Below are 16,740 nucleotides of genomic sequence, written 5' to 3'. Positions count from 1 at the left end.
AAATGGAAACAAAGAGGAACAGACCAAAATTAAACAAGGCAACAAAGAGAGTGTACTCCATTATACACACTCTACTTGGCAACTCTCTTGACTTCTATTTTTTTAAAGATAAATTTGGTTTCAGGAAATTCATCTATAATATTCAGTTTAAAGGCTCAAGTAGTCCCATGCAAATCTTTAGATTCAAGATTCCATAATTGCAAATAGATATACTTAAATTGTACATAAAAGTGCCATAATTTTAAACATCTAATAAAAAATATATATATAGATAACAAGAAAACCAAAGAAACAAAACTTGAACATATTAATAAAAGGAAAGTTGTATCTCCGTATTTTGCTACTAAGGAAAGCCTGATTTTTTTTTTGCCACCTCAGATTCAATAAACTCATTTGTACATCCAAGAAGTACTCATTGAGCATCTTTGTTTATCCAGCACAGAAGCTATAGAGATAGACCCAATCCTGATGCCCAAGGAGCTAAAGAAGCACAGAAAACAGACATGCAGACAAATGGCTAGGGTGCCATGTGAAAAATGTTGCAAGAGAACTTTGTAATGATGGACAGGGAAACAGATGAGAAGGTGAAGGTGACCTAGACAAAGAGAAGGGAGGATAGGAAAAGACTTCATGGATGAGGAAATCAATAGAAAGTTAACAAGTATAGAAGAAAAAGACATTCTGGGTCACCAGTTTCTTACAGATGAATGAGAGTATATATGTCTCATGCAGGGAGAAGAACATGGGTAGAGAGAGGGCGGGGTGTGTGGTGGGATGTGGAGGTGAAGTGGAAAATCAAAGTAAGCAACAGAAAATAAACTCAGGTGTGCAAGAAAGGCAGGTACCAGATATTAAAAACCTTAAATGACAAGCTATGGATCTGAATTTCATCTCATTGTCCATGGAAAGTCATGAAAGATGTTTTTATTTTATTATATCAAGAATATGACATGATCTTAAAATATAGAAGGATGAAGTCTACAAGATTGCAGAGGACATATTAGTGGGGAAAGAGACTGGAACCACAGACCCTCTTAGAAAACTATTCCAATAGAAAGTGGTATGGTGATAAATGCTTGGCTTGAGGGAATGCAGTGGAGTGGAGGAGACAGGAATGTAGTTTAGATAAGGGATGAAGATCAGGGATGTTAATTAAGGTAGGAAACATGGTTCAGTGGAAAGGAAAGATACGTTGGGATTGGGACATGATCAGTTGAGGTGTCTATGTGTATTGAGGTGGAGCCACCCAGTAGACCATTGGAATATCAGCCGCTGAACCAGGCTGAAGATCAGCATTCATGGTATAGAGGGAAGATGGGTCATCCAAGACCACTCAAGTCTTTCACAGCTACAAGCCATAGAAATTTGCAGTTTTTATCATAATTGTCTTCTGGATGGCTAGAAACAAACAAGAAAGCATTGTTGTGTTCATATTGCTCTCATTAAAGAATAGATGCCCAGAGAAAGCAGGTGACTTGATTCAGCCGAACGGCTGGTAGGTGGTGAAACCCAAAATCAAAGCCAGACCTCTAGGCCAGTGTATTTTGTCAGACAAAACCAAAGGAAATGTGATGTCTGAAGTGATTAATGCATCTAGCTCTCTGGGCCTTAATTTCTTCATCTGTGAGAAATTTTTGGATAAGATAATTTCAAAACCCCATTTGGCTCTACAATTTCATTATTATGTACCACATTAATGAGCAAAACCTAATTCTGGCTTACCACATCCAAGCTGAGTGAATTTTAGTATATCACAAATCCACTGAAGCCCAGTTTTGTCATTAGTACAAATTGTTAGGAGGATTTGATTATTGTGGCAGTGTGCTTTTACATTTATCACAGTGGTCTTTAGGAAAATGCAAATTAAAATAGCATGATGCCACTACATATTTTCTAGCATGAATAAAATGTAAAGGATAGAAAAGACCTTGTGCCAGCCTCTGTGTTCTCAGTTCTCAGTCACCACCAGTGGGGCCATAGCATGGTACAACCATGTTAGAGAGCTGGGGCTGTCTAATATCCAAACAACATGCATACACTGTGACCCAATGTCTCCTCCTTAAGGAAGAACCCAACATAAATACATAAATCTATTAACCAAAAGTCATACCCTAGAATGTTCATGTAACACTATTTGTATGAACCCGTGAGATGACAGAAAAAAAAAAATCTCTGCCCCTGGAATAATGCTCCTAAAATCCTTGTAATTTCCTAAATGATAAGAGCACTCAGAACATCTCTTGTAATACTTGGTCTTTGTCCCCAGATTCTGACAGAGGCTCCTAAAACCCTTGCAAATTCCTAAGTGATAAGAACACAAGGAGCATCTATAGTTCTAATGAAGTAGATCTGGGTGGACCTGGGTGGGCTTCTGAATAGGGGGCTGATCATTAGAAATACCTAGGTCTTGATTAGAAGCTTAGAATTTTCAGCTCTGCCTCTCCCTAACTTCTCCAGAGAGGTTAGAATGGGGCTGGAAACAGTTAATGACTGATCAGGCTTACATGATAAAGCCTCCATAAAATCCCAATAGTACAGGGTCTGGAGAGCTTCCACGTTGGTGAATATATCCATATACCAGGAGGGTGATGCACCTTAACTCCATGGGAACAGAAGCTCCCGTGCTTAGAACTTTCCCAAAGTGTTTCCCTGAGTTCTGTGAGCTATCCTAGCAAATAATCAAATCCAATGGGGAGGAAGGCACGGGAACCTCCAATTTGTAGCCAAGTTGAACAAAAGTTGTGGTAATCTGGGGACCCACTACTTGTTATTGGCATCTGAAGTGTGTGTTTGGTAGGGGTGGGGGGCAGCCTTATGAAACTAAACCATTAATCTTGGGGATATCTGATGCTATCCCCAAGTAGATAGCGTCAGAATTGAGTTAAATTATAGAACATTCAGCTGGTGTCACAGAATTGCTTGGTGTGGAGAAAAATCCCATACATATGGGAACCAGAAGAGAAGTGTTCTATGAGAAAGTAAAAGAGAAAGACGAAGGAGGAGAATTGTAGGTTTTTCCAAAACAGAACCCCAAACTAGAAATTGCCCCCAAATTCATCAACAATGGAATGGATAAATAAATCAAGGTATATTCAAGATAGAATGAAAATTAAAGAACAATTATGTACAACATGATGAAATATGACCAGCAAAGGTTGAGCAAGAAACAGACACAAAATAGTACAGAATGTTTCAATTTATAGAAAGTTCTAAAACAGGCAAAACTATTCCATGCTGTCATAAGACAAGAAGGGGTTACCCCTTGAGGTGGATGAATGAGTAGCTTTAGGAATGCTGATACTCTTTTGCTTCTGGATCCAAGTGCTGATTATAGAAGCATAGTTTGTAAAAATTCATAGACTTCTACACCTACCATTTTTGCATGTACCTTATAATTCAACAAAAGTTTTAAATTCTTGTCAGTATCTAACAATTACTAACATTCTCCCTATATAAATATTTACTTTTAGATAGACCTATGTTGTTTTACTGTAAATGATGCCTTCTAATTATTTGTAATTTGGTAGAAGTATGCCCCATTGATTAGATTGCCATGCTGAAAATAACATAGAGTTTTATTAATTAAAAAAACTGAGGCAGGAAAACCAATATATAAAATTAGATCATCTTTAAAAGTAAGATTGTGAGAGGTTTAAAGTCATGGAAACTAGGGAGAAAAGGGATGAAAAAAATTGTGAGTTTCAAATATAGGATATTTGCAATGGTATTTAAAGAATCCAGTTTTTTTTAATTGAAAATTTCAGAGAAATTTAACATGTTTTCTTTCAACTGCAGTTTGTATAAAATGAGAGAACTAAGACTGGAACAATTATTTGTCATACTTGAAAGAATGCCTAAATTTTTTTAAGTAAATTAAAATTCATAGATCAAATACAACAGTATCTAAATCTTCTAATTCTCTAGTCCATTTTCTTGGTCCAAACTAAAATAAAAAAGGGTTTAGGTTTGAAATCCTGTGTGATTTATTCCTTTATGCTACTTTCTATTTACAAATCATCTCTAGTTGAGGGGAACCCTCCTCAAAACCTTTAGATTTCTTGCAAGAAACAAACCATTTAACCATAATACATTCAAAAAGAGGAGACAGTTAATGCTAACAGGGGAAGTCCTCAGTAGCCCACAGAGGGAAACCAACAAAAGATAAGAAATACAGAAACTTACTCATTTGCCTAAAAGGGATTCTAATGCAGTCACTTTCTCTCAGCCATGGGTTCTTCTCTTGAATGTGTATCATGCATGTCATTAGTTGTCCTCACGTTCAGTGGCCAGAAAGCTGGTAAGGGATAGGGGTGTGGGGATATTTTTAGCAACTTGGTTTTATGGGGACTTAGACATGGCTTCATATTTAAATTCCAAGAAACCCTTTGGCTCCTGCTTCCTGGTCTCTAATTTCTGAATTGATGAGGATATTCCAGTACTACCCCTGCTCCCTCCCATAACCCACCTCTTCCCCTTCTTCCTCCTTATTCACCCCATGGGCAATGCCATAAGGAGTATTTTCCTTTCCAGCCTTTCTTTCACAAAAGCTTCCCTGAAACAGGATTCTCGAAATAAATAACACCCACCACCAGCCCCTTACCATTGTCTGACAGAAAAACACCAATTAAAAGAAGAAACAAGGTTAGTGTAAAAATTACAGCTTTTGGAAAAACGACCACTAATTTTCAGTTTTAGAGGAAACTAGGGAATGCAAGCCTGGGCAAATAGGAAATTACAGTGTTAAAGAAGAAAATGAACACCAGTTTAAAGTTGCAAGTCAAAAAATCACCAGTACCAAAAAGGAAAGACAAAAAAGAAAAAAAAAAAAGAGGTCAAAAAAGAAGGTGACAGAGATGCTGATTAAAAACAATCTTAAACATGAGTTTCTTTTGAACATTAAATGGAAAAATCCAGTTTGGATTGCCAACTGTTTACAAAGAAAAGATTATTCAGGAGAACTACGTGACTCAAACAATAACATCTTTCAGATTCTGCTGGGAAGATTGGTAGATAATATGAAATTTAAACTAACACTTGGACTTTGTCCATTTTGTGCTCAGTGAAGACATTTTTGGCATGCTATTTAAAATATTTTCATATCAGTTTATCATTCCAAAATACAGTGAAAACACACACATCTGCAGTTGTATTCTGTGGTATAAAGGAGAAAAATGGAAAAGGCTAAGACATTTTGCCTTATATAGAAATAAATAACAATTCCCTATAACCACTTTCATTTATTTTCACCCTTTAATGTACATAAGATACAATTTTAAGAAATTCTTTGTAAGAGCAAAATCATCATGAAAACTTGAGCAATTTGCTTAACCCCTGCTATGCTTTAATTTTCCAGACTAAACCACGGGGGCAACAGGACAATTTATTTCCCTGGATTATTGTGAGTTTCCAAACCCTGCTAAATACTGAAAACTACTTAGGATGGTGTGTGCATGTAGTATCAGAAATAAGGAGGAAAAAAAAAAACAAATACAAAAGTAAAACAATGCTTACTGTTTATTAAATTACCAGCCATTGAAACATTGGTTACTGATAGGAAAAAAAAAATACAAAGAATATGTGACAAAGACCATATGTGGCCTGCAAATCCTAAAATATTTGCTATATGGCCCTTTACAAAAGTATTCATCAGCCCTTGCTCACATAGATCATCTTAACTGCAACAGACAGTGCTTATTAAGCTTAAGTGAGTAATATACATGGAATGCCAGAAATATTTATATTTTTCCCTGGGGTTATGTAGCATTTACTAAGATTAAAATTTGATTATATAACCAAATTATAATTTCTTGTATACATTCAAATGTCACCAAAATATTTATCAAACAAATGTATTCTGGGATGCATGGGTGGCTCAGTGGTTGAGTATCTGCCTTTGGCTCTGGAAGTGATCCTGGGGTCCTGGGATCGAGTCCCACATCAAGCTCCTTACAGGGAGCCTGCTTCTCCCTCTGCCTATGTCTCTGCCTCTCTCTCATGAATAAGTAAATAAAATCTTAAAAAAAAAAAAAAGCATTCTAAAGTATGTCTGATGCCAGCAAATTGTTAAATCAGTTTTTTTTTTTTTTTTTTTTTAAGCCTGGCCTTTGAACATGATCACCAGGAGGTAGCATATGTCCACAGATGTGTCAAGAGTATTATTGCCAAAGTAGGGATGCCTGGGGAGCTCAGTCTGTAGAGCATCCAGGTCTTGATCTCAGAGTTGTGAGTTCAAGCTCTGTATTGGGAGTGGAGCCTACTTTAAAAAAAAAAAAAAGGAGGGGGAGGTATTGTTGTATTATTGCCAAATTAACCTCATTCAGGGCTGTAGTAGATGTACAACTCCAGGGGGCACCAACTACATTGTATTCTACAAGTTATGTTTAGGGGTTGACTTGTGGGCAAAATACAATATGAGTTGTGCCATACAATAATACTGACCCAAACTCCTTTTTCAGTGGAATTTAAGCTGGTAAATAAAGAAAATAATTTACACAATGTATTTCTATTTTGACAAAATATTTTATAAACTCTATCTTAATACCTTCCTATGAAGAAAAAGAAATAAAGTTTAGATACTAAAAATATAATTTGGAAAGGTTAGTTATTTTTTTCTAGAAACATGCCACTTGGTTGGGAGTCATTGCAGCAGGACTAGTGGCCTACCATTGGACAGTCACTGAGTCTAGGATAGCTCAGCTTAGCTTGAACCAGTGATCTAAATGAAGACATAGAAGCTATACTTATGAAATGTGCTTATGACATAAAGTTGGGAGGCCTAGAGGATACTAGGCCTGGTTTCCAAATGAACGGTTTACCAAGGACTAAACCTAAGCAGAACAGACATAATAGGAATTGATCTTTTGCATTAAGAAACTCTCTAAATCACGACTCTCTCAATATCAGCATGTGTAATTGATTTCTCAACCTAAATATACTTTGGGTTCAAAAGACTCAAGGAATTTCAATAAGACTGGGGTAAATATGGAGAACAATAGTTGTCTTTAGATATCTGACTTATCTCCCCCCCCCCCTTTTTTAAGTAAAAGAATATCAATTTAATACATACTTTTTTCCCAGAGGTAAAAATGTTTAGGGCAGGAGTTAACTCAGGACTGAAGGGCCCATAGCCAAGTTGAACCCACAGTTGTGTTTATTTAATCTGCTGCCCTTGTCCACCATGGTTTATCTAACATTTTGAATTAGTTATCATGTTGAAAAGCCACAGATTTCATAGAATTATCTTGATTTTTGGCATTTCTTGAGTCACAGGAAGACTTGGCAACATTGGCCCCTCTGTCCACTGGTAGTATTCAGGGGGAGCAGAGTTGCACTTTCCAGACACCACAGTCCGCACTACTCCCTACTGTGTCACAGATGGCCTATTGCACTCATGTGTATGTACAGGTGTTTGAACTTATGTAACTCCTGTAAAACCAAATGAAGAAATTCTCTAAAAACAGAATCTCTCCTCAAATGTAGTAGGTTGCCTTAAGAAAATTTAAGCTTCCTATCATGGAAAGCAGCATTGTTGAAACAGGCTGGCATGAATGCTACAGTGAGGACTCTTGTACAGGGCTGGAAGTCAGGCTAGACTAATATTTATCACATTTCTTTTTAAAAGAAAAGAGATTTGCTGTGTTGTTTGCTTAAATTATCTTTATTCTAATGACTCAAGCATCCACAAACATGAAATTTATGAGTTAAATTCTTATCTCTGATTTGTATAAATCCCAAAAAAGTATTTATTATTTATTTATTTTTAAAGATTTCGTTTATTTTTATTTTAGATAAAGAGAGGAGAGAGTGCACACATGAGTGGGGGGAGGGACAGAGGGAAAAGGAGAGAATTGTAAGCAGACTCCATGCTGGGCATTGATCGCATGACCCTGAGACCATGACCTGAGCAGAAATCAAGAGTCAGATACTTAACAGACTGAGCCACCCAGGCACCCCCAAAGAAATACTCAAATTTCAAAATTATTGCTGTCAACATTTACATAAAAATGTTAAAAAACAGTCAAACTTTTATGTTTCCAGATTTTTATATTTTCATATTTTAATTTGAGTGTTTATGACATATAAACTTAGGCTACATTTATATTTTATTATCAATGTAGTTTTGGATCAACAGTTAGGCACTGCACTTAGTTGAAACTGTAAATTTCAGTGTGATTCCCATGGTTCAAGATTCCCATGAAGCTAGGTCATTCACAACCAACATTCAGGAAAAACAAGAAGATAATCCTAATTATGCCGATTCATTCCAATCATGAATTTTCAAGAGCTAGTTTATACTGTTTGGTATTCAGGTGCCCATTCGTAGGTTCCTTTTTCAAATGAAAAGCTCTGACTCATTGAAATGAAGTCAACGGGTATTTGTAGTAAGTACTTAATGAGTGGCCACCATTGTCAGGACAAAAAATGTATAAGATAAAGTCCTTGCTCCGAAGAAGCATACTCTCTCTCTTGAAAGACAAGTCCTAAACAGAAGAAATAAGTAAAAATAATAAAAGCAATGTATAACCAAATACACTACAGACTGCTTATACAATAGACATTTGAGGAAAGGAAATATTAATCCACACTAATGTAATTTGTAAAGTGTGGATAGTCCAAAGGACAGGAAAGATATTCTAAGTAACAGACACACATGTGCTAAGGAACATTTCTCCTACATTAAAGAAAAGTTTGAGGCATGTATGAGTATGTGAGAAGCTGGATTACAGAGGTCCTAAACACCACTCAAGGTTGAAACTATAAGCATTTCGTTAGTTATCTATGAAAGGGATTATATGAGGTAATGACTGTGACTGCATTCTGAAGATCGCCAAGAGACTAGTGCTCTGATCTAGGTAGAGTGTGAAGAGGACTTCTCCAGGAGGGAACAGAAAGGAAATCATAATTTATTTCAAAAGATGCACATACTGCCTTTAGCTGTGGATTGATGTAGCAGGATGGTGACAAATCAAAGAGAAATGCCATGGAAAACTTGGAGGACTTTAAGCGTGCTGGTGTGCGGACACAAACAGTTGAATGAATTCAGATTAGAGCCTGTTGCATTTCTTTTGATATTATTGCCCAAAAGGGTGGAATTAGCCTACAGGGAAGTGGGCTAGTTTTTATTCAGAGACAGAACCAAAGAAAGAGATTGTCTAAAGGTACAAATCTGGGGATGGAAATAAGAGAAGTTGAAAGGTCTTAAGCCATAACATTAGTCTCTTGCTCTCTCTTTCTCTCTCTCTCTCTCTTTTTTTTTTTTTTTTTTTGTTTCCTCAGTGAAGTAGAAAGCAAGGCCATCTACCAAGAATGAGTAATAAGGCTAGGGTGGAAGCATGGGGAATGTGAAAAGGCATGTAAGGAACACTCATTTAGAAATTAACAAAAAAAAAAAAAAAAGAAAGAAAAATTAAGAAACACACTCATCTAGATATTCAAAAATACAAAAACAATAAAATAAGATTGCTATTTAAGCAGAGATGAAATAGTATGAATTTGTAGCTGAGACTGATATCATGGCTTTGAGATTTTTCTCCAGCATCCTTTGATAAGAACCAAGGATCCTTTGATAAGAGTCAAGAAGTGGACAGTAGGTAAAGGAATCATAAGATTTTAAGGTGGCATCTCATTTGTTATTGACATGATTGTTCATTTCAAGAAATTGAGCCTAGGTAAGGAAACAAACAAAACCAGAACTGCTTGGATATGGGATGGGAAAAAGGAAGTATTGAGGGCACAGGCAGAACAAAGTGAAGGGCAAAAGGAATGAGGAAACAAATAGATTATGTATCAAAAACAAACAAAATCCCTGTGTTTAAGATGTACAAGTGTGGCAAGCCTAGGTGATAGTGTAGAGTGTAGTCAGAGCTAACTCACATTGTGTGATGCCTACAGAGTAGGAGTTTTGAGGCCAGAAAGTTAGAGGGTCATTCCCATTTGTACGTAAGCCACGGAAAATGGTGACACAGGAGAAGACAAGGCTTTAATGCCATTGAGGAGGTGAGAACAGTATGGGTGGCTGGAAGCTGAGGTAAGGGAAAGAGTAGTTTAGGGAGATGTGATGGATTCCAGAAAATTAGTGACTGGGTAAAGGTAGAACAGTGCACAGGTGCAGCATGTTTAAGGAACTAGCTGCCCCTTGTTTAGAACACTCCCTTGCCTCTCTTCACATCTCTTTTGGCCACAGCTTACTTCAGAAATGGCTACAGCAACCACCTTCACAGAGTTGTAAGCTGACAGCGCCCCAGCTCAAGCACGCCCCTCAGCCCTTACCGCCCACCCTCAGGCCCTTCTGACAATAAAATGTGGCACTCGCTTATGTGCAATCTAAAAATAGAGGGAATTAGCACAAATTAGGACAATATTTGTCCAACAATTAGCTGGTGGATACATGCGCCCCTCTTTCTTTCAGTAGGCAAACAATTCTGAGGTGCTAAAAGTAAGGCTCTTCAGAGTGTCCCACATGGATTCCTCTCCTGTTCTTCAGAGCAGTGATCAGTTCGATAAGCATCTTTGTATTGGCTTTCCCTCCTTCCTAGGATCACCCATCCCAGGTCCCCTCCCTGTTCCCTGGGATTTCTTCTTAAAATATACCAAGCCAGGGGATCTGGGTGGCTCAGTTGGTTAAACATCTGACTCTTGGTTTAGGTTCAGGTGGTGATCTCACAGTTGGATCAAGCCCTGCTTCTGGCTTCGCACTGAATGTAGAGTCTGCTTCAGATTCTCTCTTTCCATCCCTCCCCCACTCACATTCTCTCTCTCTCAAATAAATAAGATCTTTTTAAAAACTAGTTTTAGGTTATCCCTGGGTGGCGCAGTGGTTTAGCGCCTGCCTTTGGCCCAGGGCGCGATCCTGGAGACCCGGGATTGAATCCCACGTCGGGCTCCCGGTGCATGGAGCCCACTTCTCCCTCTGCCTGTGTCTCTGCCTCTCTCTCTCTCTCACTGTGTGCCTATCATAAATAAATAAAATAAAAATTAAAAAAATTAAAAAAAACTAATTTTAAAAAAGTATGCCAACTCAATGCAAACTCTCGTGGCAGACCTGCCTTCTTAGAGGAATCTAGGACCCTCATCTGTAAGGAAAAGCCACTAAATGAGCAATGAGGAAGGAAGGTTTCATGGTCAAGTAAAAGTCAATTTTCAGTTAGGTTGAGGAGGAAGGAGCCCTGAAAGACATAAGAGAAGTTATTGCAGAACATAAGTTTCAAAACAATCTTCTGGGTGAATGGATGGGTGTCAGATCAGAGCTAGAGCAGGACTGATAGAGATGAAAGCATGGAAGAAAAAACAGGGAGGTGAAGTATGAATCATATATGTTAAATAATTTCCTCCATGCTAGAAAATAAATATGCTAATGACCAGGAAGGTCACGTTTTAGACAATTGTATTTATTGCTCTAGCTTTGCATTTGCCTTCATCTTCATTTGTTCCACCCTGGACAGAACATCAGACAGTCTAGCCTGCTGTGTATTTCTATTTCTTGCCAACATGCTGATGTCATCTTATATCCAGCCCTTAAAATCATTTCAGTTCACATTCATGTCTTTTGTCTTTTTCTTGGTGTCTAATTTACTATAGTTTCATTGAACTTACTTTTCCCTAAGTAGGATACATGGTCAATTCACCTCAGAGAAAATGTCAAGAAACAAACTATATGTATACACTATGATACCATGTAGTGATCCCTGGGGAAAGTCTTAAAAGTATGTATGCATACGCAGTAGTTTTAAAACATATACATAAAAGAGCATAATTCTGACAGATCATTAGATTTCCAGAGAAATTGTTTGTAATATCACCACAAAAAAAATTTTTGTGGTGAAATTTTGCCATATTCCCTGAACTTTTGAAATTTGAGCTGATAAATCATAAAATATTTTGAACTGATAAATCATAAGGTATTGTGAGTCTGTTTTGAGCTGAGGTTTGTCATCTTTTCAGACATCTTTGGTTTAAAATTTTAGGTTATAAGAGGCATCGGTCAGGAGTTATAAGGAACAGAGAAAAGACACCTGTTGTTACTTCCTCAATGTGCTGAGTCATAAGCCATGAAGACTCACCAGATCTGTACCAGACAGCAGGCCTGGGAGAAGGACTGGCATGTTTGACGGTGACCTGGACCTCAAATTTTTGTTGCTTAGAAAGAGTATACAGAAGAGACACATTTGTTTTGGAATCATAGAAAACTGAGATCAAAAGAGACCTTTCAGGTCATGGGATCCCCATCTCCTGCCAATCTTTCATGCCCTGTTCTGTTTTGTGTGTGTGTGTGTACTGTTCACCCTAGCCTTAAATTTCTTCAGTGATGATCATTTATGAAATTATTTCACAATGTAATATTATTGATAAGACTCCTTTGTAGTCTTTTGCCCACAGCGGTTCTAGATTTGATCATTCTAATGCAGAGCTCATTTTTTTGCTCATCCTATTCCATCACACTCTCTTCTTACCTGCCCACATTTATGCACATCAGGATCATCTCACCCCCATAGTCCTGGCTTAACTCCTCTATACATCGTGTAGACTTCATCTTCTTTAACCAGGCTCTTTCAATTATTTCTGCTATTTGTTTTTTAATTCTTCCTACTTTACCTCTCACCTCTCAATGATGAAGTAGTTTAAGCTGATTTTTTTTCTTAAATATAATTCATCGTGCAATCATAGTTAGCGATGGCAGTTTAAGTTATGGATTTAGAAGCACAATTCAAAAAAGCATAATCCTCATCATCCAGCAGACTCTAATCCACAGAAACAGTCTTATTAGGTACCCTCCTTTCTTTCTTGAGTGAGGCTTCCAAAAGCTACTTGGTCATAGCAATGCTAATGACCGAGATTAAAATGTATTTATTAAGCCTGCATTGGTGGGCACTTACTAAACTCCAAATCAGTTTTAGTGCTCTGTCACTAAGAGTTTGAAATCTAAGATCTTCCATATGTACAGCTAGTTGGAGGAAAATGTAGCATTTTACCAGCATCTATTGACATGAACTGTGTTACATAGTAGATTTGGGCTGTTTTCCATAACTAAGACATTGATTTGTCATTGTTGTGCCAGAGGGAATCATGCCTACCCTATGGCCAATCTAAGGGGTTTAATTGGAGCTGATCCATACCCTTCATCTCTCAACACACACAAACATATGCTTATACACATTCATACACACACACACACACACACACACTCACATTGGAAGGGGACACCTGACTCTGGCCTGGCCATTCAGAGAATTCTGAATGTTTTGGGGATGAGAATGTGATAAAACTCAGTCCAATTAGACTCAGTCCTGGAACTTTTGTTTTTCCAGGGAAGTTGCTGAGAAGGTGGCATATAAGCATAGAACTGTTCGTGGCCATCTTGCCAGCTCTTACAAAAAGTCTTCCTGAAGGAAGCAACATAGAAGAAAAGAAATCCAAAAGATGGAATGAGAAGTCAAGCCTGGATGACATCCTTGGAAAGCCAACAGATGGTCAGATTTTTACTGAAGCCAATTCTAATCCCATACTTTCCAATTACATGAGACAATATATATCAGCTTTGAGCCAGTTTGATTTGGGTTTCTGTCACTTGCCAGTGAAAGAGTCCTTCCTCATGTCTGTAGTTTGCTAAATAACCCGTTTGACCAGACCTTTTTTCTTTCTTTTCTCTTCTTTTCTTTTTTTCCTTTTCCTTTTCTTTTCTTTTCTTTCTTTTTGAGTAATCTCTATGCCCAAAGTGGGACTCGAACTCATGACCCTGAGATCAAGAGTTGCATGCTCTACAGACTGAGCCAGCCAGGTGCCCCTTGACTAGACTTTTTATATCATATCTTTTGCATTCTAGCACTTGTCAAAGTGAGATCTACATCTCATTTGCTTCAGAATTGCCTGGAATGCTTACAAAAGCAGATTCTTAGACTGTATCCCAAACTTCTTAATCAAAACCTGTAAAGGGAGTACTTAGGAACTTCATGTTTGTCAAGCGCTCTCTGGTAATTTTATGCACATTAAATTTTGAGTAACATTACTGAAGTCATAACTTTCCATTGTATCAGTACAGATCAACCAGTTTTTATCAAATTGACAGGTCAATTCAGTCAAATAGCAATTCTTTTCAAATAATCATCAGATTTTAAAATGTCAGCACTGATGTAGGTAGGAAAAAAAAAGTAAATACTTCAAGGCATGAGCGAAGGAACTGTCACAGGACTTTCATGTTTAAATAACTGCAGAAGTTCCTTATCACATTTCAACTATAATCTAAGTGGCCATTAGAAGAAACAGACCAGGTTGAAGGGAAAAAGTAAGTAACTTCCCCTTAAAGAGATACAGGAATCCAGGTGGACCATTGCAGAGACCCAACTATTCAGTGTCTCTGTTCTGCCAGATGTTGAATGAACTTCCCACCTCTCCAAAATAGCACACTTGAATAATTCCTCATTTTCCAGAGAGCATTAATTCACTAGAATGTGATTCATTTGTAAGGACCCCATGGATCCCTCTGTTTTTTCCCTTTCCTATTACATTAAAATGCACATGTGTTTAATTAGTTAAGTTTTTGAAACAGACACCTTGAAACTTAAGAGATTCACTTCCAAATCAGTTTCAAACGAGATGGAAGATGTGGGAAAAAATCAATATGAGTCTGTCAACTGATCCATTGATAAACATATTGTGGTATACACTCAGCAAAAAACATGGAAAGAAACATTCATACACTTAACTTACTGATGACTCTAAAAACATTAGGCTAAGTGAAATAATACAAATACAAATCAAGTGCATATTATATGACTCCTATGCAAAATTCAAAACTACAGTGAGACAAAGTAGTCAGTGGTTGCCTAGGGCTGGGAATCAGAATGCATCTGCTACAATGAGGCTCAAGAGAACTTTTTAGTCATGGAATTGTTCTATGTCTTGCTTGTGGTGGAGGTTACATTAGTATATATAATTATCAAAGTTTAACAAGCTGAATGCCTCAAATGAGTGAATTGTATGTAAATATACCTCACTAAAGGTATTATGAATAAATGAACTTTACATGGAATGGGAACCAATTTTATCAGGACAGTTGAAGTAGGACCCAAAGACAGCTCTAGGGAGGCATGGGCTGAAGTGTGGGAAAATTGTCCCTGGCCTGGAGAAGTAGTCAGGTCGCAGCAGAGGAAGGACCTTGGAGGTCTAATGGGGGAGAGGAAGGAGTCTCTTATTCTCTATTCCGAGCTCATGGGAGACAGCCATCCCATTGGTGTGCAGCAAACAGATGTACTGGGAAGGCAAAGAACACTGTCTACTCTAGGAGACATTCATTCAGAGACCAATGACTTTCTGTTACAGAATAGTCCCTTTGGAATTATTTTAATGATGCCCCCAGGTTATTTGCCCAAGATGCAAGTTCTAAACAATTTACAAGTGAAAAACTAAAGGATACTAATAATCATCCATTGAATTAGAAAGTTAACCTCTGGAAGGGTAAAAAAATCTTGTAAAAATAGGGAAAATTGCTTCTGAAAAATTGAGGACATTTAGCAAGCAAGTTTGATTACAACCACTTTACCTCAGACCTTCCCATTGAGAATGGAAGACTTTTTTTTTTTTTTTTGAGTGCTTTCCCATAAATATCCTGTCTGCATGCTGCAGGAACAAATGAGAACAATTGAATTCTGTCCATTTCATGAACCCCTTAAAAATAATAGGGTGCCCCCATCAGTAGTGTTTTATGAGCCCAAGGATAGGTTTGGGCTGCCAAGTGGGTAACTCTCTATTTAAGCCCTAATTTTCTCTTTTACTCATTTGCTGTCATAAAGCAAATGAAATTTGGCTTTTAAAAAAAGTGGTAACTCATGTAAAGAAACTATTAGAGGGATTATTAAAAATCCATAAATTACATTAAATTTATAAAAAGCTCTTAGTGCCAATAAATAAGTCATGTCCTTATCTAGACACATTCAAACTGGGCATCCATAAAAAAGCACAAGGAAATGAAAAGTTCAAATGGAAGAAGAATCACTAGATGAATTACTTCATCCTAAATGTTGCAATTGGCTCCTTTTACAGGAACAATTTTTTTTCCAGAGGTGATAAACGCAGAACCTCATCAATCTAGCTCTTTACCCTTGGCGGATACTTGTCTTTCTTTATGCATATTTTTTTTCCTTTGGCTCCAGACACAAAACAGAGTATCTTTGTGATCCAGGATTTGTTTGAAGAGATTTCATCTGGAAAGAAGTCAAGCAGGGCACTAGCAGGGGAGCTTTTACAGATTATGACCTGTAATCTGGTTAATACTCTGAAACACAAAGATCCGAATGTTGGGATAATACTACTTCATATGTGGCCGTGTGCCCTACCTCCCCCATTCCTTTTGGAAGGCATCTCAGGGACTGAGAAGAACCCAGCTTGCATGTGCTAGCAGGTTAAGAGGGAAGGGAACATGGCTATAATGGCATATATTCCAAATCTAGCATAAGATAATCATCTAATAATAGGATTTACTTATTCTGCTATTATTGCCACAGGAATCTTTTTTTCCCTTAAATTTGGGCCATCATACCCATGGCCTTTGATAAAGACAGGTTGTTGGGGTTGAATGTAAGACTTTATTTTCACTCAAATATTTGGATAATCCTTCAAGTTTTTGTTCCCCCCCAAAAAAGATTCTATAAAACTAATGTTTAACTTTACTATATCCATTTGAAGACCAATAAATTTTAATCTGTCCTCTTTTTGGAGCCATCTGCTGAGAATAAATTTTCATAGCAT

Source organism: Canis lupus, chromosome 9 (assembly GCF_048164855.1).
Source record: "Canis lupus baileyi chromosome 9, mCanLup2.hap1, whole genome shotgun sequence".
Classification (NCBI taxonomy): Eukaryota; Metazoa; Chordata; class Mammalia; order Carnivora; family Canidae; genus Canis; species Canis lupus.
This window is presented reverse-complemented; position numbering follows the sequence as displayed.